Source organism: Phacochoerus africanus, chromosome 4 (assembly GCF_016906955.1).
Source record: "Phacochoerus africanus isolate WHEZ1 chromosome 4, ROS_Pafr_v1, whole genome shotgun sequence".
Classification (NCBI taxonomy): domain Eukaryota; kingdom Metazoa; phylum Chordata; class Mammalia; order Artiodactyla; family Suidae; genus Phacochoerus; species Phacochoerus africanus.
Window position 1 is genome coordinate 30,307,467 of NC_062547.1, and position 27,171 is coordinate 30,334,637.

Here is a 27,171-nt window from a genome sequence, read left to right on the forward strand (position 1 = left end):
AGCTCCAATTCGACCCCTAGCCTGGGAACCTCCATGTGCTACCGGTTCTGTCCTGAAAAGCAAAAAATTAAAAATTAAAAAGTTAAGAAAATAAGATAAATATATATACTTGGACTAGTATGCCTATTGAGAAGAAGGGTGAGAGACAGGGAGCAGAGCTGAGCCCAGCCTAGCCAGCCACCTCCCAGTTCCATGAGAATAAATGATTGTGGCTTCCGGGTGGAGTTTTACGTGATGCCTTAAACAACACTTTGTGTGTGTGTGGCAGTGGCTAACTCACACACATATTCTTCCTTTTCTTTGTGGTTTTATTATAGATGTGTCCTTGAACACACTGTTTCATTTTGAACTTTATATAAAAGACACCATACTGGTGAGTTCTTTTGCATAACTGGCATTAGGATGTAAAGGTCCAAGTCGATGATTGAAAAGAACACTCTATCAGCCAAGAATTTAAGAAAAAGCACAACAGTAAGCAGGTAAACAGACTTTCAAATGGGCATCTTGCCAAGGAGCATGCCCAGCCAGGTCAACATAAACCATCATAGCAGCACACAGATGATAATGCTGTTGAGCAGAACAGCCGAAAAGGTGACCAATGAATGAGCCTTTTCCCGTGTGGGTGCCTTCCATCCAGGGGGCAGTGGTGAGATGGAAGAGCTGGGGAGTCCAGCAGATGTGTTCACAGCTCTGTACTTCCTCTTTTCCCTGGTGTAAATCTGAGCTCATACTCTCTGAACCTTTGTTTTGCTGTCAGATGAATGTAGATAATCTCTCCCTGCCGAGGAATCAAAGTCAGTCCATTCACCCACCCCTATGAAATCAGGGGTTTCAATTCTCATTTTTATAGAGAGTGTGAGAGATGATGAAATTAAGGGGATGGAAAGGAAGAGGAACTCTTTTTCTTCTGAGGCATGGGAGACTTTGTGGGTTGAAGGAAAGGCACTTGCAGACCATCCCACTGACATCACCTGCCTTCGGAGTGGAGAAGAAAGCAAAGTCATCAGCAGGTTGGGGAGCATCGAGACTAGAGTTAGGGTCCTTTGGAGAGAGCTATGACCAGCCAGTGGAGAATAAAGCCATTCCCAGGGCTTTATGCCGTCAAATGCTTTACTAGTGAGCTATACCCCTACTTCCCACAGCTTTGTGTAAGAGATCTTTAAATACTTAGAGACTATCATAGTATATTAGATTATATGATGATTTCAGGGGTTCTTGGTTCAACACTCCAATTATATACATGTCAGAACTGAGGTTCAGAGAGATCAAATGTTGATAATCAAATCATGCTCTGTTACTTTTCTGCGCAAAGCCCTCCCATGGCTCCTTCTTTCTCCACAAATAAATCTGAAGTCCCTCCTCTAGGACCTGGCACAGTCAGCTTCAAGGTAACTCTGTCTCAGCTACTACTTTCCCACTTCCAAGCATCTATGCCTTGTCGCCTTAGAGATGTGATCACACTCCGTGCGCTACTGAGCAGTTTGCTTTAACTCAATACTACATGGTTTTTTGGGTTTTTTTTTTGGGGGGGGGGGGGTCTGTCAGCATGTGGAAGTTCCTGGGCCAGGGATCAAGCCCACACCACAGCAATGACCTAAGTTGCTGCAGTGACAATTCTGGATCCTTAATGCTCTGCACCACAAGGGAAGTCCATTAACACTGTGTCTTGACAGTCTTCTCACATTGTGCCATTTACCTCACTTTTGGTTTTTTTTTATCTTTTTGTCTTTTTTAGGACCGAACCCGCAGCATATGGAGGCTCCCAGGCTAGGGGTCCAAATGGGACTGTAGCTGCTGGCCGATGCCAGAGCCACAGCAACATAGGATCCAAGCTGAGTCTGCAACCTACACCACAGCCCATGGCAACACTGGATCCTCAACCCACTGAGTGAGGCCAGGGATTGAACCTGCGTCCCCATGGATGCTAGTTGGGTTCACTAACTGCTGAGCCACGACAGGAACTTCTACCTCACTTTTTTTTTTTTGTCTTTTTGCCGTTTCGAGGGCCGCTCCTGCGGCATGTTGAGGTTCCCAGGCTAGGGTTCCAATCGGAGCTGTAGCCACCGGCCTACACCACAGCCACAGCAACGCAGGATCCGAGCTGTGTCTGCGACCTACACCACAGCTCAAGGCAACGCCGGATCCTTAACCCACTGAGCAAGGCCAGGGATCAGACCCTCAACCCCGCAGTTCCTAGTCAGATTCGTTAACCACGGAGCCACGACAGGAACTCCTTACCTCACTTTTTTTAATGACTTTTATTGGCATAGGAAAATGCTTATGATATGGACTTATGTGACAAAAGCACTACATAAGTAATGTGAAAAGGGAATACTACTTTTTTTTTAATTTTATTTTCCCACTGTACAGCAAGGGGATCAAGTTATCCTTACATGTATACATTACATTTTTTTCCCCCACCCTTTGTTCTGTTGCAACATGAGTATCTAGACATAGTTCTCAATGCTACTCAGGGAATATTACTTTAAATATGCGCAGAATTCAAAAAGAAAGCAGTAAGGTAAATAAATATGCTAAAATGTGAACAATGTTTGCCACTGATTGATAAATTTGATTGAGTTTCCTTGCTGCTTTTTTTTCCTGCTTTCCTTTGCTTTCCAAACTCCCTCCACAGCAATTACACAAATTCACACAATTAAATCAAACATGCATATAGAAAAAAGCACCAGAAAATGTCTAATGACAGACAGATGACTAAATAAAATTTGATGTATCTCTAATCTCTTGGGAGAGGCCATGGTGGAAGATAATATGAGAAAAGGGGAGTTCCCAGTGTGGCTCAGTGGAAACAAATCTGACTAGAATCCATAAGGCAGGTTCGATCCCTAGCCTCGCTCAGTGGGTTAAGGATCTGACATTGCTGTGAGCTGTGGTGTAGGTCGCAGATGTGGCTCGGATCCTGCATTGCTGTGGCTGTGGTGTAGGCTGGCGGCTACAGCTATGATTAGACCCCTAGTCTGGGAACCTCCATATGCCGAAGGTGCGGCCCTAAAAAGACAGAAAAAGAAAAGGAATGTGTACGTGTATATATATATTTGCATGACTGTGTCACTTTGCTGTACAGCAGAAATTGGCACAACATTGTAAATCAACTATACCTTAATTTAAAATAAATTTTAAAAATAATAAAATATCAAAAACTGTTGATATAGCCACACAACAGAGATGACTCAGCAATAATAAGGGAGGAACAACTGATACACACAGATGGCTGGCTCTCAAAAACATTGCGAAACTGAAAGAAGTGAGACAAAAGAGTTCCTGCTGGATGATTCAATTTATATAAAATTCTAGAACAGGCAAACTAATCTATAGTGACAGAAAGCAAATCAGTGGTCACTGGGGGCTGGGGTGTTAGACTGACGGCAATAGGGCACCAGGGATCTTCTGGAGGGTAATGTAAATGTTTACGTCCTGACCCTGGTGATGTATCCCTGGGCGTATACTTTCATCAAAACTCATCACTTGCACACTTAACATGGAAGCGTGTATTACATGTAAATTTTATGTCAATACATGGATTTTTATTTTATTGTATTTTATCAATGATTTTTATTTTTTCCATTATAGTTGATTTACAGTGTTCTGTCAATTTCTACTATATGGCAAAGTGACCCAGTCGCATATATATATATATATACACATTCTTTTTTTATTTTGTTTTGTTTTTTGCTTTTTAGGCTTTTTGTTTGTTTGTTTTTTTGGCTTTTCAGGGCCACAACCTCATCATATGGAGGTTCTCAGGCTAGGAGTCTAATCGGAGCTGTAGCCGCTGGCCTACACCACAGCCACAACAACGTGGGGTCCTAGCCGCGTCTGCAACCTACACCACAGCTTCACGGCAATGCCAGATCCTTAACTCACTGAACGAGGCCAGGGCTCGAACCCACAACCTCATGGTTCCTAGTCGGATTCGTTTCCACTGCACCACGATGGGAACTCATATATATATATATATATATATATATGTTCTTAAGCAGGGGTTCTCATTATGGCTTAGTAGAAACGAATCTGATTAGTATCCATGAGGACTTGTGTTTGATCCCTGGCCTTGCTCAGTGGGTTGGGGATCCAGCATTGCCATGAGCTGTAGTGTAGGTTGCAGATGTGGCTTGGATCTTGCGTTGCTGTGGCTGTGATGTAAGCTTGCAGCTACAGCTCTGATTTGACCCCTAGCCTGGGAACTTCCACATGCCGTGGGTTCTGCCCTAAAAAGCAAAAAAAAAAAAAAAAAAGGCAAGCAAAAGACTAGAAAGGATCTATAAAAATGGCAATCGCTAGTGTAACAGGGTAGTGGTGGGATGGGGCTGTGTGGTCTATAATGTCATATGAAGGTGTGAAGTCCAGAGGAGAAAGCCACTTTCAATGGCTGGTTGAGGAATTCTTCAGGAAATAACTGTCTTTTAAAACTTAAGCTCCGTAAAGAGCGATTTTGTGAAAAGATCTTTTTTTATGGTTCCTTCCTGATGGTGCAAGAATGAAACAAAAAGAACAAACTGCTTTGCAGAATAAAGAAAGAATTTTTTTTTTGGTCTTTTTGGGGCCGCATATGGAGGTTCCCAGACTAGGGGTCTAATCAGAGCTGTAGCCGCCAGCCTACACCACAGCCACAGCAATGCAGGATCCGAGCCACATCTGTGACCTACACCACAGCTCACAGCAATGCCAGATCCTTAACCCACTGAGCAAGGCCAGGGATCGAAACCTGTAACCTCATGGTTCCTAGTCGGATTTGTTTACCACTGAGCCACGACAGGAACTGCTAGAATAAAGAAAGAATTTTGAGGAAGAAGGTGAGGAGCCCAGGAATAAAGAGAAACTGGGAAAGAGGTGAGAGGAGGAGGTAGAAAGGTGAAAGGCAGGAGGTGAAAGGGGGATGGGACCTGCGGCAGGAGAGAGCCAAGGAGACTCTCCCTGGGATGGGCACCACTAAGAGGCTTTGAAACACAGGAAAGCCTACCATTCAGCTTTATATGGTTTTTGCTGTTCATGACAGCTGAATCACCAGTAAAAACTCCCTCCCACACCACTCCCTGCTGGGAATATCAAAGGAAAGGACCAACCACCTCTAGTGTGAGACACAGAGGTAAGGGAACAGGTGAAACGGGCCAGGTAAGCAGGCCAAGACTTCAGTGCAGCCAATCATCCAGTAGAGACAGAATACACGCATTCCCAGAGGGCAGGGAAGGACACCGGCTTTCCTCTTGCACATAGGATGGCTATTCAAGCTATTTTCTTTTTCTTTCCCTTTTTCTTTTTGCGTTTTAGGGCTGCACCCATAGCATATGAAAATCCCCAGGCTAGAGGTTGAAATGGAGCTGCAGTTGCCAGCCCACACCGCAGCCACAGCAACTCGGGATCCTAGCTGCGACTGTGACCTACACCACAGCACACAGCAATGCAGGATCCCTAACCCTCTGGCAAGGCCAGGGATCGAACCCACATCCTCATGGATACTAGTCAGATTCGTTTCTGCTACACCCCTGCGGGAACTCTTATTCAAATTATTTTCATTTAAGTGCAAGTGCTCACCCTCAGGGAGATTAGAGTCAAGGGAACAACCCGATGCCCCCCAAATCCCTGATCTTTGTTCATTGAGCAGGATTAAAATTTAAATCCTTTTGTGAAGACAGGGGCTGAATGTACTTGTTCTGAGGCTCTCAGAGGTGGTTAAGAATAAAATTATTAAGTCACATCAGAAAAAGAAAATCATATTCACCAGATCTCTTCTTGAAGAGTGTTCTCCAGGGTCAGAGGAATTATTTGGTATGCACTTTGGAATAGTATCAAGGGCTAACATTTACTGAGTACTTTGTTATATGGCAGACCCTCTTCTGAGTCTTTTTTTTTTTTTGTCTTTTTGCCTTTTCTAGGGTTGCTCCTGCGGCATATGGTGGTTCCCGGGCTAGAGGTCCAATCGGAGCTGTAGCCACCGGCCTACGCCAGAGCCACAGCAATGCCGGATCCAAGCTGCTTCTGCAACCTACACCACAGCTCACGGCAACACCGGATCCTTAACCCACTGAGCAAGGCCAGGGACCGAACCCGCAACCTCATGGTTCCTAGTTGGATTCGTTAACCACGGCGCCACGACGGGAACTCCCTCTTCTGAGTTTTTTTTTTTTTTTGTCTTTTTGCTATTTCTCGGGCTGCTCCTGCGGCATATGGAGGTTCCCAGCTAGGGGTCGAATTGGAGCCGTAGCCACCGGCCTATGCCAGAGCCACAGCAACACGGGATCCAAGCTGCTTCTGCAACCTACACCACAGCTCACTGCAACGCCAGATCGTTAACCCACTGAGCAAGGGCAGGGACTGAACCCGCAACCTCATGGTTCCCAGTAGGATTCTTAACCACTGCGCCACGACGGGAACTCCTGAGTCTTTTGCAAGTATTAAGTCATTTAATTTTCACTACAACCCTAGGAAGCAGATATTATTATTGTTCTTAGTAGTAGTAGTACTCTATAGATAAGAAAATCCAGGCAATAGAGGTTGGATAATTTACCCAAAGGCACAAAATTAGTGAGTGTTGGAGTTGGGATTTTATCCCAGGAAGTTGAGAAACCACTGGGGGGCAGAAGGCTGTTTGTGCTACCAGCTTCCAGCGGGGTATGGCCAGGGATGCTCAATATCCTACAATGCATGGGACGGCCCTCACCACAAAGAATGATCAGGTCCAAAGTGCCATTAGTGCTGAGATTGAGCATAACCCACACTACACCTGGTATTAGAGCTTCCCTCCCCCCCCCCCCCCCCCACCGCCCCGCCACACACACACAAGAGACGCGCTACAGCAATGCTATTGGTGTTATGCTTCCTTCTAAGGAGGTGGGTCTGGTTAACGGCAGGGATTTTGTTTTACTGAGGGCTGTGCAAATTAGGTCCCAGAGCCAAAGTGTTTAGGTCAATAAAGGAGCATGTGAGCACTTCATGATGGAAGGGTGGCAGTGGAGAGAGGCTGCTCATGATGGTGGGAGAGGGGGTGATGGAGAAGGACCACATACATCCAGTGAAGATGTTTGGACAGCTTTGCTGGAAGGGGCGTGTGTAGCCCCTCTTGTAGTTCTCCAGCGACACTTGGTTAATCTGCGTTGCTTGATAATGTTTTGCATAATGGATTTTCCCTTGGAGGGAATACAAAGAGATGCAGAAGTATATGCCCTCCCCGCCCCATACACATATCACAGAATAGAAACAGGCTGCTTGCTCATGGGAGTCGTGAAAGTACGTGTCTCAGTCACTCCACAGCCTCCTGGAAAGGATGAAGATACCACGTTGTCTGCATCCATAGCGCCAGCTGCAACACTCTGGCTAAGTTCTTTCACTCCCAAGTCATGGCTAGAAGCTGATGACTCCTGAATGGGTATCTCCAGGCCAGACCTTGCTTTCAAGCTGCAGACCTGTTTATCCACCTTCTTCCTGGTGTCTCCACCCACTTCTCAGAAATCAGCATTTTCTCCGATTCCCACCTTCCTAGCTGTTGGAATTACCCTGCAATGGTTGCTCAGCCCACAGTCATCAGAGCCCCCATCTCTGTCTCCAGGCACCTTCCCCATCCAATCGCCAAATCTCTCTGCAAAGTATCTCTGGACCGTGACCCCCTTTTCCATCCACAAATCCCATGAATATGTGTCTGCTGCTGTCATGAATATTCAGGAGTGAAGTGGAAAGGTTAAAACACAGTTTCTCCAAATCAGTATCTTAGGCTTTTTCTGCCTCTAGCTTTATAAATGACCCAGAAAAAAAAAGAACAAATGTAAATTCATGGTGAGTGCTGATGATACAGAATCATGTGGCAAGCTGGGGCCAGGGGCAAAGAGCAGGAAAGATTCATCATGACTTAGATCAGCTCAGCAACCGAGCTGACACATGGCCAATTAAGTGTGTTCATGGGAAGCACGAAAGAAGTCTGCAGTGAGGCTCACAGGAAGAAGGCAGGCGTGGACGAGCTGATTCAGAACCCGATGCCATCACCTCACCCGGAGAGGGAAATCTCAGCTTCGAAAACATGAACAGATAGGGTTGAAAAGGAAGCTTACATCCACCAATCTCAAGCGAGGATACCCGTCTCCCACCCTGTCCTTTCTAATATCAGTGCAGGCATAATATGTTTTTCTGTTTTGGGGGGGTTGGTTTTGTTTGTTTGTTTGTTTGTTTCCCCAAGGATTTCCTTTTCTCAGCCCTGGGTAGATGTGTTATTTTGGGGGTAGCTGAGTCCACTAGACCTGTGAACTAAGAATTGTGGATTTTATGGAGCTAACAAGGACTTAGAGGCCACCAGAGCTAGGGTTCCCAAAAGTGAATTATAAACTTCTGGGGAACCTGGGAGCTGTTGTAAGAGATGTTTGAACGTATGTTGATACTATACCTGTCTGTGGACTGAATCAACCGGGCAAGCTCAGTCTTTTGGAGCTGCAGATCTACCCTTATGTAGTTCAAGGTGGGTTTTAGACATCTATGAGCCTTTTGAAACTGAACGAAAGTATTTTCATATGTGTGTGCCTTTGACAGTTTCCCTGGGGAAAAGGACTATTGCATTTCAGAGGAAACTTCCTATCTGAGGAAATGCAATGCATGACTCTTTTTTTTTTTTTTTTGTCTTTTTGCCTTTTCTAGGGCTACTCCCACAGCATATGGAGGTTCTCAGGCTAGTGGTCAAATCGGAGCTGTAGCCGCTGGCCTACGCCAGCGCCACAGCACCGTGGGATCCGAGTCGTGTCTGCGACCCACACCACAGCTCACAGCAATGCCAGATCCTTAACCTGCTGAGCAAGGCCAGGGATTGAACCTGCAACCTCATGGTTCCTAGTCCGGTTCGTTAACCACTGCACCACTATGGGAACTCCCAATGCATGACTCTTTTTAAAATATATTTGATTCTGTTATGGATAATAAACTACAAATTCATTTAAAGCACTGGAGGGAGAGAAAATGTCCAGGAGATCCCCAGTCTGGCCCTTCCTCTCCTCCAGAGAGTGAAACACGTTAGCTTCTGACTAGTCTTCTCTGCTAAGGGTTTGGCACCTTGAACCACGTTCCCTCCAGACCAGCAGTGAAGCTTGGAGGTGAATGCTTGGCTCACAGATTCTTTCCTCGGCAAGAAGGTAGTTTCTTTCTCTTCCTTGTATCCCCTTTATCCTGTGGGGTCTCAGTCAGAAGTTACATGAGCTCTCCAGCGTCCTCTAGCGGTGGCCCTTTCTGTCCCCGAACTTCACTGTTTCTTCCTCCGTGGCCGGCAGCAATAAGGCAACATTTCCACTTGCAAAATCCCCTTCGTGCACATGACAGCAGATGGGCTCGCTCGGCTTCTTAGCAACGTGGCCACCTGGGTGTTGACAACTTCCTGCTCTTCACTGGTGAGCTTACACATATTCCTTCCTTACACAAACCAACAAAAAAATCCCATCATTTGCCCAGAAAGCTGCCAGTACATGTGTTGGTTCCATAGTGGCCACGTGGCTGAGGACACTCAGTGTAACATGGCTCCCCCCGCCCCAGAAGCCCTGACTCATTATATTGTCTCCAGAGACCTCTTACCCCAAACGAAGCATAATGGAATGACAGCCCTGCAGCCTCTGAGCATGAGGGGCATTCCATTTGATTCATGGTTTGCCTGGAGGGCTGAGGGGCCGGGAGGGCAGGGGGTTAATTCACTCAGCCTGCTTAGGTTCAAATCCCTCTACACGAAGAAATGGACTGGCTGGGTCGCAGTCAATTTAGCATTTCAACAGACAGCTGCCCACCCCACCAACGCCTCCCGGCTTCACAGGATGCATGTCTGGTGCTAGAGAGAACAAGGTGGAACTGGGGGGAGGCTAGAGCAGTGGAGAACCTCATAGTCAAACTCTGCTCCTGGACTAACGTGCTTTTATATACTTTTATTATTTTTATTAAAGTATAGTTGATTTACAATGTTGTGCCAATTGCTGCTGTACAGCAAAGGGATCCAGATATATATATATATATACACACACACACACACATTCTTTTTCTCACACTATCTTCCATCATGTTCTATCCCATGAGATTGGATATAGTTCTCTGTGCTATACAATAGGAACTCATTACCATTCTATAGGAATTTCTTTCTTTCTTTCTTTCTTTCTTTTTTTTTTTGTCTTTTCAGGGCTGTACCCACGGTATATGGAGGTTCCCAGGCTAGGGGTCTCTTCAGAGCTGTAGCCACCAGCCTACACCACAGCCACAGCAATATCAGATCCTTAACCCACTGAGTGAGGCCAGGAATGGAACCTGCAACCTCATGGTTCCTAGTCGGATTCGTTTCCTCTGCGCCACCATCATTACCATTCTAAATGTAATAGATTGCATCTACCAACCCCAAATGCTTTTGGGAGAAAGGAACGAAGGAAGGAAGGAAGGAAGGAAGGAAGAAAGAAAGAAAGAAAGAAATCATTCTTCTAAGGAGCTCTCCTACAAATCTGGCCACTCCATCGCATAGGTGGGTCCTGTCCACCCAAGTACAAATTGACCTGGCTGAAGACCCAGCTCTTTATGACAGAAATTCTCTTATGTCATCAAAAGGGGGAAATGCCCTTTGTGTCTCTAAGCCTGGTTGCAGTCAATCTGAATGTAGTCAAGGGACAGCTTGAAGGAGGATTTGCAGGGGATGGGGGTAGTGAAAAGATTCTACAGCAGAAAAAAGAATCAGGACACATGGGTATCACTGTACCAAAGGCAAGAGAGCCTAGCAGTTACAAAAGCAGGACTAGAGCCAGACTGCCTGGTGTAAATCCTGCCTCTGCTGCTAACTGTGTGGACTTGGGCATGTTTATCGGTACCTCTGAGCTTCCATTCCCTCCCTTATAGGAGAAAGGTTAACAGGATTTCCTAACTCAGGAGAGTGTTGTGAGGATTAAATTGTAAATGCTTATAAAGTGTTCAGTGTATGACGGACATGTAGTAGAGACATAATATCTAGCAGCCACTACTGATGGCAGTTTGGTACAGTCATATATTTATCAAGAGGACCAAATGAGGAGAAAGTAAGGACCCACCTGGCCTTTGACTTCGTTTCCTGTAGCCCCTTGTTTCTCTCTTGATTCCTTTGGCCTCTTTTTGTCGCAGTCTCCCTGTCCCACTCCCCTCCTTCATACACCTCCACCACCACCTCCACCACCACCTCCACCGACGCTCTGGCAAGAACAAAATGGGCCTAGAATAAAGCACATTTGTAAGTTGATTTTTATTTTATTTTATTTTATTTTAATTTTTTGGTCTTTTTGCCATTTTCTTGGGTTGCTCCTTCGGCATATGGAGATTCCCAGGCTAGGGGTCCAATCGGAGCTGTAGCCACCAGCCTATGCCAAAGCCATAGCAACTCAGGATCCAAGCAGTGTCTGCAACATACACCACAGCTCACGGCAACGCCAGATCCTTAACCCACTGGGCAAGGCCAGGGATGGAACCCGCAACCTCATATTCCTAGTCGGATTTGTTAACCACTGCGCCACGACGGGAACTCCTTTAAGTTGATTTTTAAAAGAGGTTTGGTGTTTTGCTGGGCTTAATTTTCCTCAGAAAGCTCTGAGCACTGTTCATGACTGCTTCTGAGGGTGCTCCTGTTACAGCTCAGCGGTAACAACCTGACCAGTATCCATGAGGATACGAATTCAATCCCTGGCCTCGCTCAGTGAGTTAAGGATCCAGTGTTGCTCTGAGCTGTGGTGGAGGTCACAGACACGGCTTGAATCTGACATTGCTGTGGCACAGGCTGGCAGCTGCAGCTCCAATTTGACTCCTAGCCTGGGAACTTCCGTATGCCACGGGTGCGGCCCTAAAAGGAAAAAAAAAAAAAAAAAGATTGCTTCTGAGATCCTCATTTTATAGCTCAGAGCTCTTAAAGAATGCTGAAGGTACTTCTTAGGCTCTGGAGAAGATCACATTTTGCTTTTCCCTCTGGAATTTCCAACTGACAGGAAGACTCTTCCCCCAATGTCACAAAGGGACACTTAAAACAAAATCTTATGCTGGGAAGTTCCTGAAAGATTTTGTTCTTCCCAGGTGTCCAGACCTGAATTACCTTCCCTGATAGAGACCAGGGCAGGGCTGGCCAATCAGGTCTTCCTTTAACAGAGGATGAAAACTAGAGCTCAAGAGAAGCTAAGGGGCTTCCCTACAGTCAGTCACTTAGTGGGAGGCCAGAGCTCCTGGCTGAAATCCAGCCCTCTGCTTGTACAACACGACTTCTGATCTCTGCTGGCCCCTGCATTGGAGACCAAACTTCCTTTGTGGTGGTGGGGCGGGGTGTCTTATCAAATCCAAGTCCTCCCCTTGCTGGGAAGGACATTCACTCTCATTTAGCTCTGAAAGGAAAGACCACAGAGCCTCCGCCCTCTGATAGTCATCACTGAGGCACGGCACTCATGAGTCATGGTCACTGTTTCCCACAGGACACTTCCAGTTCAGCTTGGGTGGATATCGCTCTAGAACACTGTGGTTGAGAAGCGTGGGAGTCTGATACAAGACCCATGCTGTGTTCCAAGGCTCAGAGAGTCCTGAGAAGGCTGGGCCCCTGGAATGATGTGTAGACCCCCAGGCAGGGCTGGATGAAGCCCAGGAAATCCTGAGACTGCACGCAGGCAAGACCAAGTAGGGTCCGGAACCCATCTGTTCCCTTTCGGCAGGATGGTGTGGTATGGAGGAAGGGGAGAACGGTCCCCAGCCCTGCTCCAGCTCCCCTCCCCATATCTCTGAGTGTCAGCGTCCTCTGGGCAAAATGAGGAACCGATGTTCTCCGAGTCCTCTGCCAGCTCTCACAGCCTCCTCTATGAACCTAACTGCGAATTGCTGAGGGATTAAGTACCTATGCCTTGACATCAGACAGACTTTGTTCCAATCCCAGCGCCACCATTGTGTGGCCTTGAGTAGGTAGCTTCTCCAAGCCTCAATATTTTCATCTATGAAATAAAGGAAATGGTACTATCTACTTTGAAGGCTGTTGTAGAGATTCAGGGATGAACAGTGTTCAGCATGGAGATTAATATACACTGGTAGCTGCTTCATCCTCCAGCCCCTCCTTTATCCTCAAGAACAAAGGTCTAAGGTCCACTTAGATGACTCTCGTTTTGGTTTTTTTGTTTGTTTGTTTGTTTTGTTTTTTGTCTTTTTGCCTTCTCTAGGACTGCTCCTGTGGCATACGGAGGTTCCCAGGCTAGGGGTCGAATCAGAGCTGTAGCTGCCAGCCTACGCCAGAGCCAGAGCCACAGCAACTCGGGATCCGAGCCACGTCTGCGACCTACAGCACAGCTCACAGCAACGCCAGATCCTTAACCCACTGAGCAAGACCAGGGATTGAAACCGCAACCTCATGGTTCCTAGTCGGATTCATTAACCACTGAGCCACAACGGGAACTCCCGACTCTTGTTTTAATCTAAGTGTTCATGACCTTTGTATAAAGCTTATGGAGTTGCGGCTGGATAATCTGATCTTGTCATGACTAGGAAAAGTAGAGCATTCAAAGTTGGACTTGTTGACATCACATGGGTGAAAAATGTTGAATAACTGCTCATTGATTGGCCTTGGTTTTCACACATCTCCCCCCCGCCCCACTTTGTACCCTGCTCAGGGAGTTCCAGCTGAGATGGATCCTTCGGCCTGCAGCCTTAGAATGAAAATCACAGCCTTGTGTCTGATTTATGCCAAATGGTATTTCCTTGCTCGACTCCTAGTGCCTGGGAGTGTCGTTAAAGAATCGCAGAGCGAAGTAAGGACCAGATAAAGGGAAGGCATCCCCTCGCCTGCACATCAACACCATTAAACGCGTTGTTACAACAACGACCGGAGCTGTCTGATGATATCATCGGTGGCAACTGGTCAGTGAAAATGTTTTTTAATTGTGACTTGAATGTGTTTATCAGCCTCGCTTTGTGACATCGAAAAGACAGCAACAGAAACACAGGGAGCCGCAGTCCTCTGGGGAAAGCATTAGTCATCTGTGAGCGTGCGGGCCCTGGCAGATGGTCAGTTCTTCTGAAGTCAGATTTCCAAGCCATGGTGCAGCATCACTGCCAGAAATGAAGAGTATTATCTTGACATTGAACATCTTTATAATAAAATTACTAATTGGTGACTAATACCATAGGCTTTTGAGCTGGAAAAGAAAAAAAATCTCATAGAGGCTGTTAAGGGGTTGGCCGCATATTCCATAATTTAAAGCTACTCTTAAAATTCCACCAGGGTTACACCGTGTTCTCCAAGGGATCAAGGTTGCCTTGAGATTTTTAAAGTGCAGCCCTGAAGAGCTATTTTTAAATATTCAAAGAACATCATACTATCGCAGTCGTTACAGGCCTATTTTTTAACATCTTCAATTATACTATTTTGCATTACAGTTTCCGGGACCCCACCCCCGCCCCCCTCGTATTTGGCAACTCCACAGCATCTGTCAAAACAAATTAGCACTTTGGGTGGTAGAAATATATTTTTTATGAAAGCAGGGAATGTGTCCGTATTGGACAGAAGCTTAAACCTGACGTATTGGTTTGTTTTCTTAAGTTTCAGACCCAATAGGCAGAGGCCTTTGAAAGAATTTTTCATTTGCATCGCCGCCAGCGCGCTTGCAAAATATGTAAAACACATTCAAATTCCGCCAGAAAGAGTCACTAATTATGATATGTATTTGCATATGTTTAATCACATATATCTTATTTCATTTTGCTACTTCTGCAGGGCCCCCTCGCTTCGGGGGGGGGCGGAGGTGGGATCCTCAGCGCTGGTGCTACGCCTGCCGAGGAAAGTTCTCTCGAGCGAGCATTCCACCGCCGCACTGTTAGTTTTTTGTGTTATCTTTTCCAATGAAATTTGAAATTTACAATTTTTAAATGATGTGTGTGAAATTATATGACTCTATTATGTCATAATATTATACATCCCAAAATATTGGTAAAGGGTTCTCCCCCTTCATCACCCCCCCACCCACCAGAGATCAGAGCATTACTGAGAAAATAATGATTAACCTTTAAAATCAGATTGGCATTTCTTTTTTCTCCAAATCTAGAATTAATACGCATTTTTTAATCATTAGTGTAATGTTCAGGATGATACTTTTGTTCTTTTGCCTGTTGAACTGTTACGGCTGCTAGTAACCCTTCAAATTGTTTGCTTCATTCAAGCATCCTTTCCTGAATAATTCATTAGGCATTATTATCCAAGCGTGGAACCCCTCATTTAGCACTGCTGATCTTTTCCTTATGTGTAGCTGACAGGCAATCAAAGTTTTTATCAGTGCAGAAAATTTGCAATTCAGAAATGTAGTTGCAGCAATTAGTAGCTATCAGGTAGCACTGGAAGGACAGCTTCATAAAAAGACAGAGTTGAATGAGCTCCACTGATGTTAGCACAAAAGTAATGGGTAAAACTAACCAGCTGTTTCTAAATTTACCAAATGGAACATTCCCTTCTTCTCAGAGTGGAGGCTTTAATTAACTTGGAGTTCTGTGTGGCTTCCCAGAGGGGGAAGGGAGTGGGTTTGGATCCCTTCCTTTACTCTCTTCCCACTGGGTACCAATGACAGGGAGCCCTGAGCTTCCCTCTAATCCAGTCCTGGAGGCAAAAGTGAGTGGCACTTTTGCCAGAAGGAGTCCGGAGGGAAGAATGCCCATGAGATGGCATCAAGGCTCCCCTTTCGGCATCTCAGATGGCATAGCTCTGGGTGCTGCAAGATCACCCTGCTCTTAGACTTCAGTCCTTCATCTGTGCTGAGTGACCATTAGTTGGGATGACCAGGCAGCCTGTGGCTGCTGAGCCCCAGACCGGCCCCCAGGACCCAGACACGAGGCTGAAATGAAAGGGCTGGATGGGGCTTCCCTGGCTGATGGATTCATTTTTTTGTCCAGTCTTTCATTTTTTCACTCATTTTTATTCATTCACTTGTCCATTGATCCATTAAATCTTTTATCTGTTCATTTGTGCATCCAAACCTGTATTGACACCTCTGTGGGAGACCTTGAACCCATGCATGGGGCTCCCAGTTCTCCATTTCCCCCTCTGACTCTGTATGCAGGATTTGCAGGATCTCAGACCCAATCTCTCCATCAGAACCTGCTATCAGGTCTGAGGAGCCCATTGACACAAGCGGTGAGGTGCAGCCTCTCTGGGAGGGGTTGTTGGGTAACTCATGGGCAGCAAGAGGGATGCTCAGTATCACTTGGCCTATGGGAGAGGTTTGGAGGGGTCTCTGAAGCCACAGCAGGGCAGTAACCCCTGCTCCATCCCCACTTGAGGCTGCTAAGGCCAGCAGTTCATCCCAGAGATGGTAGGGGATGCCGAGAAAGGGGGTTCCACCTATCTTCTTCCAACATCAGGAGAGCCATGGTACGAGCTGGCTGTTGGGCTGCCACCCAAGAGCCAGTGAGAGGGAGAACCCAGGCTGCAGAATAAAAATCCACTGAGAGCCTAGCTGGGATGACCAGACAGCCCGTGGCTGCCTGGACCCAGACCTTCAGGTCTTGTCTCAAGTTCAACTATGTCCAAAGGTTGGAGTAGAGAACAGAATAGCACAGTGCTTCCTAGCCCAGACTTGGGCATTAAGCAGATCTGGGTCCAAGCTCCATCTTTGCCACTTATAAGTTCCTAGGTACCTCATGGAGCCTTAATTTTCTTATCTGTAAAATGGGGTTTACTTCCTTCCTCATGGGGCTGATATGAGAATTAAATGCAAGGGTCGATTTTTAAGTGCTAGGCATGGTTAAGTAGGTGGTAGATGTCCAGCAACTGAGTGCCATTATTATCACTAGGCTGTGAGTTTCATGAGGGTGGGGATCTTATAGGTTAAGGGGATAGACTTGGCCAGAGTGCTGGGTTCCAATCCTGCCTCTCTTCCTTATTTGCTTTGTAAAGTTAGGCAAGGAACTTAACTTCTCTGTTTCAGTTTCTGCATCTATAAAATGGGAATACTAATAGTGCCTACCTCATAGAGCTGTTCTAAAGATTAAATAGATTAATATGCATATATCTTAGATCTGTGTCTGGCATGGTAAATGCTACTAAGTTGTTTATTATTTTTTTATATTTCTGTAGCTTTGAGGATTGGACACTGCTTGCTAGTGGCAGGCTTTTAATGAATATTTGTTGAACAAATGAATGATGTGTCTATATATCATGTTTCCCAATCCCCTCACTTTACAGGTAAAACCCCGACATAACTTGGCCATCACCCTTCCCATACTCACCCTGCAGGATATCGCGTCCTTGAGCCTTGGGTGACATTGACAAGAAAGCATCCCCTTTGCTCATCACCCGCCCCAGCTCCGACCAGAATTGGTCCTCTTTTTGCTATAGGAGTCCAGGCTGCATGGAAAGCCTAGAAGAACACTGAACTTGGACAGTGGTCTGGTTTCCGGGCCTTTCTTGACCTCCCGCAGGTTACCACCCTCCCCTGAAAACCAAGCACACAGGACAGCTCTGTTCTCCTAGCTTGACATGTAGCAAGTTCATGGGTCTGGATTGGCTCTAGTCTATAAACAGCTCCATTATAGGAGGAAGAGAGAAGCAGCTCTTCCATGGAGGATGCCGCCAGCCATGGCAGCCATGCCACTGCTTGTATGAAGTCCTTGTTTTACCCAAGACTATTTTGATCTCATGAGAATAATACTTCTGTGCATTTTAATGCAGGTGCGTACTTTCACATGCACAGTCATATTTCATTTCTAACACGGAGAAAGCAAGTTAGTCCCTCAAGGACACTCAATGAGCTGAGTCAAGAACCAGTCTTCCAGTTCCAGGTCTAGTGCGTTCTCTGCCATGCCACATGGCTCTTCAAAAGGAAATGCACTCTCCAAAATTTGGGAGGCATTTCATTAACTGAAAGAGTTCCAGACTATCATGGACCATGAGAATAGATCTATCTGAATTCACATGGAAAGATGTTCATTGTTGAATGAAAAAAGAAGGAGACAGGATATGTGCAATATAATTGCATTTAAATGCGATTATATATCTGTTCAGATGGCTGTTATCAAAAAGGCAAAAAATAAGTTGTGGCAAGGATGTGGAGAAAAGGGAACCTTCATATACTGTTAGTGGGAATGTAGATTGGTGCAGCCACTATGGAAAACAGGATGGAGATTTCACCGATAATTAAGAATAGCACTACCATATGATACTGCTATTCTAACTTCTGGGTATATATCCAAAGAATATGAAAATACTAATTCAAAAAGATCCACATGCCCCTATGTTCATTGAAGCACTGTTTACAACAGCCAAGATGTGGAAACAACCTAAGTGTCCATTAAAAGGATGAAATCGGGAGTTCCCGTCGTGGCACAGCAGAAGCAAATCCAACAAGGAAATACGAGGTTGTGGGTTTGATCCCTGGCCTCACTCAGTGGGTTAAGGATCTGGTGTTGCCATGAGTTGTGATGTAGGTCTCAGACGCGGCTCGGATCTGGCATTGCTGTGGCTGTGGCACAGGCCGGCTGTAGCTCTGATTAGACCCCTAGCCTGGGAACCTCCATATGCTGAGAGTGCAGCCCTAAAAAGACAAAAAAAGACAAAAAAAAAGATGAATCTTGCCATTTAAACAACATGGATGGACCTTTAGGATATTATGCTAAATGAAATGTCAGACAGAGCATGACAAATACTATATATTTCAGTCATATGTGAGAATATAAAAAGCAAACAAAAATCAATCAGTCAGTTAGACCAAGCAAAAATAAATACCTGGATACAGAGAACAGAGTTGTGGTTACTAGGGGGGAAGGGGCATGAGTGAGAGAGAGCTGGGCAAAGGAGATCAACTGTTTGATAATATTTGCAAACCAAACATGAGCATGCTGTAGAAATACAATGTTCACATGCAACTTATATAATGTCATAGACCAATGTTCCCTCAATGAAAAATGCATTTTAAAAATATGTTTAGGAGTTCCTGTCGTGGCTCAGTAGTTAACGAATCCGACTAGGAACCATGAGGTTGTGGGTTCGATCCCTGGCCTTGCTCAGTGGGTTACGGATCTGGCGTTGCCATGAGCTATGGTGTAGGTTGCAGACGCAGCTCGGATCCCGCATTGCTGTGGCTCTGGCGTAGGCCAGTGGCTACAGCTCCGATTCGACCCCTAGCCTGGAAACCTCCATATGCCATGGGAGCTGCCCCAGAAAAGGCAAAAAGACAAAAAATAAATAAATAAATAACAAATAAAAATATGTTTAAAAAGTCAAAGGGGAATATTTAACAAACTACTCGTGTGATTATTTCTGGGGAAATGAGCTAAGGGGAAAACTCTTGAACCTTGGTTCATACCTCTGCGTTGCTTGCCGTCTTTACAGGGAGCACGGATTGCCTTATCATCAACAAAAACGGTGAAGATATAGTTCAGAGAGAACGCTAGACCCGGAGGGCCTGAGAAAGAGGGGTTGCCTTTCCAGTGGCTTAGTAAGCTTTGCTGTATTATCATAGTTAGTTACGACTCATGGTGTGGACACCAGGGACATCAGACCAAGACTGGAGAAAAGGGAGTGGTACCAGGGTGGGGGCAGAAGGTACTCAGGTTTCCTGCTGGGGCAGTGATGTAAACGGGGAGGGGGTGGAGCTGGGTACCAAACAGAGAGGCCCTCAGTGGCCGTGTGGGACGTGCCCAGGAAATGCTCACATCCACATAAGGCTCCCAGGGCCTGGCTCAGCATTTGGGCAGGAGAAGGAAGGGGCATGGCTGGTGTTAGAGGAAGAGAAGAAGAGACAGCTCAAAAAAACAAACTGAAAACCAAGAAACCAGGAGTAAGATGATGGGACACATGAAGTGCCAGAGCCTGAGGACCTTACGAGCATCTCAGCATATTGGTACAACCCACTTGGGGGGGGACAATTTGGCACTTTTTAGCTATTTTTGAGTCTGTTGTATCAGAGGTTATATGAACTATTTTGGCTTCCCTGCTTATGAGTGTTTGTTCAAAGAAAAAATGTCTTTGGAAAGAAAAAAAACATACCCTTTCTCCTCCAGGACTCTGACTTCTAACAACTAACTTGTCCTACATAAGTGTCAGAAGAGTGTACAAAGATACATATTCAAGGGTGTTGATTGAAGCAGAATAATGCGTCATACACACACACCATGTCTTGTGTTCTTAGAAACTTTTTACGTATGTATTGATTCATTTAACCATTTTAATACCCTTAGGAGGTAGGAGCTGTTATGATTATTTCCATCTTAGAGATGAGGAAACTGAGGCATAGAGAGGTTAAATCACTTGCCCCACATCTCAGAGCCATTAAGTAATAGAGCTGGAATTTGAACTTAATTTAAACTTAAGCTGTATAATCTCTCGTTATTAGTGGTTTTTCTTTTTCCTTTAAATGAGCTCTAAAAAAGCTCTGGAAATCAACAAGAGTCCAATAGGAAATTGTTTAAATTATTTTTCATCCATATAATGGAATATTATGCGGTTGTAAAAAGGAATGAGGTCACTCTATGGATGCTAATATGAACAGACTTCTAAGATATATGATGAAGTGAAATAAATTGAAGTGAATGGAATTGTAAACTATAAATGTAAGTATGTAATATAAAAGGATACATGAATGTATATGTATGGAATTTTCTGGACATACCCACACAGAAGCGTGACTGTGCTTACCTCTGGGAAGTAGGAAGAAGTAAGAGACAAGTAGGTGAGTTTTATGTTTCAAGTTTTGCCTTTCTGCACCTTTTGAATATTTTTGCTATAAACAGGTATTACTTTTGTGATTAAAAAAATAAAATCGATCCTACCTCACATCCATTAAGACAGCAACTATCAAAAAAACAAAAAATAACAAGTGTTGGAGAAGATACAGAGAAATTGAGACCTTGGTACACTGTTGATGGAAATGTAAAATGGTGCAGTCACTATGGAAAACAGTACGGAGGTTCCTTAAAAGATGAAACATTGAATTACCATATGGTTCAGGAATTTCATATATACCCCAGAGAATGGAAATCAGGAAAAGAAATATTTGTACACCTATGTCTATAGCAACATTACTCAAAGTAACCAAAAGGTGGAAACAACTCATGTCCATAGATGAATGGATAAACAAAATGTATAGATCATGGAATATTATTTAATTTTAAAAAGGAAGAGGGAGTTCCCATTGTGGCGCAGTGGTTAACGAATCTGACTAGGAACCATGAGGTTGCGGGTTCGATCCCTGGCCTTGCTCAGAGGGTTAAGGATCTGGTGTTGCTGTGAGCTGTGGTGTAGGTCGCAGACAAGGCTCGGATCCTGAGTTGCTGTGGCTCTGGTGTAGGCCGGTGGCTACAGCTCTGATTAGACCCCTAGCCTGGGAATCTCCATATGCCACGGGAGTGGTCCAAGAAATGGCAAAAAGACAAAGAAAATAAATAAATAATAAAATAAAATAAAGAGAATTCTGACACGTCCAAACATGGATGAACTTTGGAGATGTTGTGTTGAATGAAATAAGCCAGTCCCAAAAAGACAAAAACTGTGTGATTGCACTTGTATGAGGTATCTAGCGTAGTCAAATTCAGTAATAGAAAGTTGAACGGTGATGGCCAGAATCTGGGGTACGTCGTGAATAGACAGTTGTCTGACGGGTACAGAGTTTTAGTTTTGCAAATTCTGGAGACTTGTTGCCCAAAAATGCGCATGCACTTAACATAACTGAACTGTGTGCTTGAAATGATCAAGATGATGAAATTGTGTATTTGGCCACAATTAAAAAACAAAGTAGGCAGTTTGGAGAGAGAAAAATGACTACTTTCTATCACTCTTCCCTAAGTGCTTCGTTATACCCCCTGGGGCCTTATCATGGTGTCTCACCCACTCCTCAGAAAACTGTAAAAGGATCCAGAACCTCAGAGTCCAAGTTTCAGTTATAAAAGCAGCTGTTCCTATTTGTCCAACATTTTAGTTTACTGCACTTTCCTCCTATGGGTTCTCCTCTCAGTCCTGGGAGAAGGGCAGTGTGGGTTTTCTGTCATTCTATGGGTAGGAAAACTGGTCCAGTGAGGCGTTTGTGACTTGTCCTATGTCAGAGGAGGGCTTCAGACCTTGTCCTTTGGCTTGGAACGTGCCAGGGTTGACCTCCGCAAATCCTAGGAAGCGTGGACACAGGGGGCAGAAAGGAGCAGGGGACCCTGAAGGATCTGGAAAGTCTGTGGCCCCAGCTGCTGTGGGCTGGAAACAGAGCTCCTGAAGGATATTAATGGCTCCGGTTCTTTGAATGGCACCCACCAGAGAACTCTCCTCCTTCCCCAAAACCGTGGGGTTTGAACTTACTGAGAGAGCAATTTTTATCTCGGCCAAATACATTTAAAAAATTTGAAAAGTCCAGAAAAGGAGTTCCCATTGTGACACAGCAGAAATGAATCTGACTAGGAACCATGAGGTTTCAGGTTTGATCCCTGGCCTTGCTCAGTGGGTAAAGGATCTGGCATTGCCATGAGCTGTGGCATAGGTCTCACGCAGATGCGGCTTGGATCCTGTGTTGCTGTGGCTGTGGTGTAGGCCAGCAGCTGTAGCTCCGATTTGACCCCTAGCCTGGGAACCGCCATATGCTGCAGGTGTGGCACTTAAAAAAAAAAAAAGGAGTTCCCTTGTGGCTCAGAGGTTAATGAACCTGACTAGCATCCATGATGAAGTGGGTTCTATCCCTGGCCTTGATCAGTGGGTTAAGGATCTGGTGTTGCCATGAGCTGTGTATAGGTCGCAGACGCAGCTCAGATCTTGTGTTGCTGTGGCTCTGGCCCAGGCCAGGGGCTACAGCTCTGATTAGACCCGTAGCCTTGGAACCTCCATGTGCTAATCCTCAAAGAATAGTCCTTTAAATGGAGTTAATTTCATTTTATGAAAAAGTTCTATCTTTTCACATTTCATGCAGCCTGGAGAAAAGTATGCCATCAACCAGTATTTGAGAACTTCTGATAAATACTGGTTGTAAAGTTATTCACAGTATTTGCTACAGATAATGATTAAAGCAAAAATATGTAAGAATGAACTTTAGAATAATTTTGAGCAGATTCAAGGTTATTCCATGCGGTAGGCAAAGTAAATGCCCCTCCATCCCTCTGCTCCAAGATGTCCACATTGCAATTCCCAGAACCTGGGAATATGTTATGTTGAAAGACAAAGTGAAATGAAGGTTGCAAATAGAATTAAATTTGCTAATCAATGAATCTTCAAATAACCCAGGGAGAGTATCCTGGATTCTTGGGGTGGGTCCCTTATAATCACAAGGGGGCTTTAAATGAGGAAGAGGGAGGAAGAAGAATCAGAACCAGAAAGCCTGGTGTTGTGAGAAAGTCTCCACTACCCATTGCTGGCTTTGAAGATGGAGGGTGGCCAAAAACCAACCGATGGGGGTAGCTTTGACCCGACAGGGAGGTGGGGGTGAGTAGGCAAGGTGTGATTCTCCCTTTGACCTTCCAGAAAGAACATAGCACCTTGATTTTTTTACCCATTGAGATCCATTTCTGGAGTTCCCTGGTGGCCTAGTGGGTTAAGGATCCAGCATTGTCACTGCTGTGGCTCAGGTCACTCTGTGGCATGGGTATGATCCCTTGTCTGGGAAATTCCACTTGCTGCCATGGAAAAAGCAAAACAAAACAAAACAACACAAAAAAACTGTTTTGGACTTCTGATCACCAGAACTATAAGATAATAAATTTATGGGTTTTTTAAAAGTCCTTACTTTTTGGTAATTTGTTACAGTGGCCATAGGAAACCAATACTGATTTCATGCAACCTGAAGAAAAGACTGGCATCCTCCTGCATTTGAGGACTTCTGATCAATATTGAATATAAATTTGTTCACAAATAATTTTTCACTGCTAATGACAAAAGAAATATATCTGAATGAGTTTTAAACAATTTTGAAACAAATGGGCAGAAGATCTAAACAGACAGTTCTCCAAAGAAGACATACAGATGGCCAAAAAACACATGAAAAGATGTTCAACATCACTCATTATTAGAGAAATCCCAATCAAAACCACTGTGAGGTACCACCTTGCACCAGCCAGAATGGCCATCATCAAAAAGTCTACAAACAATAAGTGCTGGAGAGGGTGTGGAGAAAAAGGAACACTAGTACACTGTTGGTGGAATTGTAAAGTGGTGCAACCACTGTGGAAAATAGTATGGAGATGCCTCAGAAAACTAAACATAGAACTACCATTTGACCCAGCAATCCCATGCCTGGGCATCTATCCAGAGAAAACCACGACTCGCAAAGACACATGTACTCCGATGTTCACTGCAGCACTATTTGCAATAGCCAAGACATGGAAACAACCTAATGTCCATTGACAGAGGAGTGGATCAAGAAGATGTGGTACATATACACAATGGAATATTACTCAGCCATTAAAAAGAATGAAATACTGGCATTCTTAGCAACATGGATGGACCTAGAAACTATCATGCTAAGTGAAGTCAGCCATACAATAAGACACCAACATCAAATGCATTCACTGACATGTGGAATCTGAAAAAAAGACAGACTGAACTTCTTTGCAGAACAGATGCTGACTCACAGACATTGAAAAACTTATGGTCTCTGGAGGAGACAGTTTGGGGGTGGGGGGATGTGCTTGGGCTGTGGGATGGAAATCCTGTGAAATCAGATTGTTATGATCTTTATACAACTACAGACGTGATAAATTCATTTGAGTAATAAAAAAAAGTAAAATAAAAAAAACAATTTTGAGCATTTTAAAGGGTATCCCTGTAAAAACATAACAATATAACTCCTTTCCTGAGTGGAAAGAAAAGGGGTGGAGTTATAGGTAGGACTGAAAATCATGCAGAAGTCATAGGCACCTTGTTTTTCTTTTAATTGAGCATTATTCTGTGCTCAGTAATGTCCTCAGCCTTTTGTGTGCACAGTCACGTTTACCCACCCACCCCTAAAAATCTTCCCAGTAGATACTATTAACATCACTCGTTCTCAGACTCGAGGAGGTTAAATCACTTACCCAAGGTCATAGAGATGGTAGTGATGCAGCCTGACTTTGAACGTGTCATTTGTATGACACAGATTGTACTCTTGCTATTGGTCAGGTATGCTGTCACACCTAGAGAAAGTTGGCTATTAAACCACACGGCTGTACCAGCTGGGCTGTGACACTCTGCCACTATCATCGAGCAAGGCAGTCTTTTTCCAATGCACAAAAAAATTTTTTAAATAATAATAATTTTTAAAATAATAATTTTAGTGGATGGAGAGGCATTTCTCCATCTAGCTTCCTCTCTGATACATTTTCCTTAAATTTCTGTTGCTTAGCAACCACTGATAGATTGGCTACAGTGTGCCATACACTAGATGAGATAAAATACACCATTTTTGTCATTTAGTCCCCATCCCCTTATTATCAGTCTCTCTAACCGATGGGGAAACTGAGATGCAAAGATGCGAAGTAACTAGTTCAAAATCAAGCAGCTAATAAATGGCAGAACATGACCAGGGCTGTCTCTGACTCCATGGCCAGATGGAGCCTCAAATTATGTATTAATTCTTTAGACAACACATGAATGCTTCATCATTTTCTGCAAAAATCACTGTGAGTTCCAGGTGCTTGTGCACCTGCATGGAGATCCTTCTTTCAGAATTTGCTCTTTTGGTCACAAGCAGATTATTTATCAGGCCTGAAGCATGGCACCTCTCCTCCCAATTCCCTTTGGGCTATTATCTTGAGACCTTGGAGGTTTAAAGTGAATCAGGGATTGGCTAACAAAACATTGTAAAGCAGGTGAGTCATGGCTGAGCTTTGCCTGTGCAAGGAAGCCAAATGCAAGTCTGAGGGAATTCAAGGGCTTTCCCTCCCCCTCCTCCCTTCCTCGTCCCGAAACCTGGCTGTGCTTCCCAGATGCATGCATGGTGGCAAAGTCATGGCTGTTCCAGCACATTAATGGGATGGATTCTGGGGGTGATAAAGGCCACAGAAGGGAGGCGCTGAGAGAAGCTTTTGTGTCTCCCAGATTCTGACTGCTTTGATGAGACAGATGTTTGGGCCAGGCCCTCCTTTACAGGGAGAGTTAAAGCTCATTAAACAGCGGGACAACTTCCTCAGTGGCAATGGACAGCCCACATGCTGGTCTTCCCCAGCAGCAGACGGGCTGGGAAAGAGGGGGTCTCCTATCATCTAGCCCAGAACCCTCCTGGAGACTCCGGAGCTGGTGTCTGTGACACGTGGTCACCTTAGAGCCTTTGATTTATGGTTGACTTTCAGAAAGGCCAGCCCCTGACCTTGGCAGCCTGTTGCCTCACCATCTTTTCTCTAGGTTGGGAGGACTGTCCATCGGGATCAATGAGCCCCGCAAGTCTGACCCCAAGACAGCACCTCCGAGAGACCCTTCTGGTTCAAATGGACCAGGAAGGCTTGAATCGGAGACCTTTCCTGATCCTCTTAGAGCATCTTGGGAGTGTTCTGCAGACAAATGTGGGAAAATCCAGGACTCAAAATCCCCATGCGTTACATCTGAGGCCAACATCTGAAAAAGAGTGTGTATCATCCTCGGGCCCATCTAGGTTTCTAGGTTTATTGTGAAGCATCACCTACCTGCCCAGGTGCCTTGTCAGGCTCCTTGAAAAAAACAAAAGACATGGGAGTTCCCCGAGGATAACTCTTTCTCCTATTCTGACATGAGTCTACACAAAGTTTAGGGTGTGGGTTTGGGTAGGATCAGTTATTTCAATGAAACTGTGGATTGGGCATTATCTTCCTTGAACTGGCAACATCTCTATGAGACACATCAGCCCTCATCAATTTAGAAATGGGCCTAATAGATGGGTGGGAAGAAGGAAGAAATACGCATGAGCTCTGCTTAATTGAAGAGTAACAATAGCTAACATGTATTGTGCTTACCCTGGACCGGGCACTGTGCTAAAGACTTTACAAGTATCTACTCTTTAGTTCTTGCAGTGACCCTCTGAGGTTAATACTCCTCTTGTCCTTATTTTATGGGAAAGAAAACAGAAGCACAGAAAGGCTAAGTAACTTGCTCAGGATTGCACAGCTACTAAGCGACACAACTGAGGTTCGAACCCAGATTATTTGGCTCCAGCGTCCAAATCCTAACTACTATGATCTTGCCCTAAAAAAAATGCCTGAAAGTACGTGAAGGAGAAAGCTGCCCCTCATAAGACAAGTAAATCCGACTTAGGGTTCACACTGGCTGCGTATGTG

General features: G+C 44.9%; 1 long non-coding RNA gene across 3 annotated transcripts in view; it reads left to right on the forward strand.

Moving 5' to 3' along the window:
• Positions 1-23,910, forward strand: part of LOC125125273 (uncharacterized) — a 42,128-nt gene extending 18,218 nt beyond the window's left edge. For all 3 annotated transcript variants that reach the window (XR_007134397.1, XR_007134396.1, XR_007134398.1), the window contains 2 exons: positions 13,608-13,854; positions 23,696-23,910. This is a non-coding gene — a long non-coding RNA (uncharacterized LOC125125273). The remainder of the gene's footprint in view (positions 1-13,607; positions 13,855-23,695) is intronic.
• Positions 23,911-27,171: the final 3,261 nt, after the last annotated feature.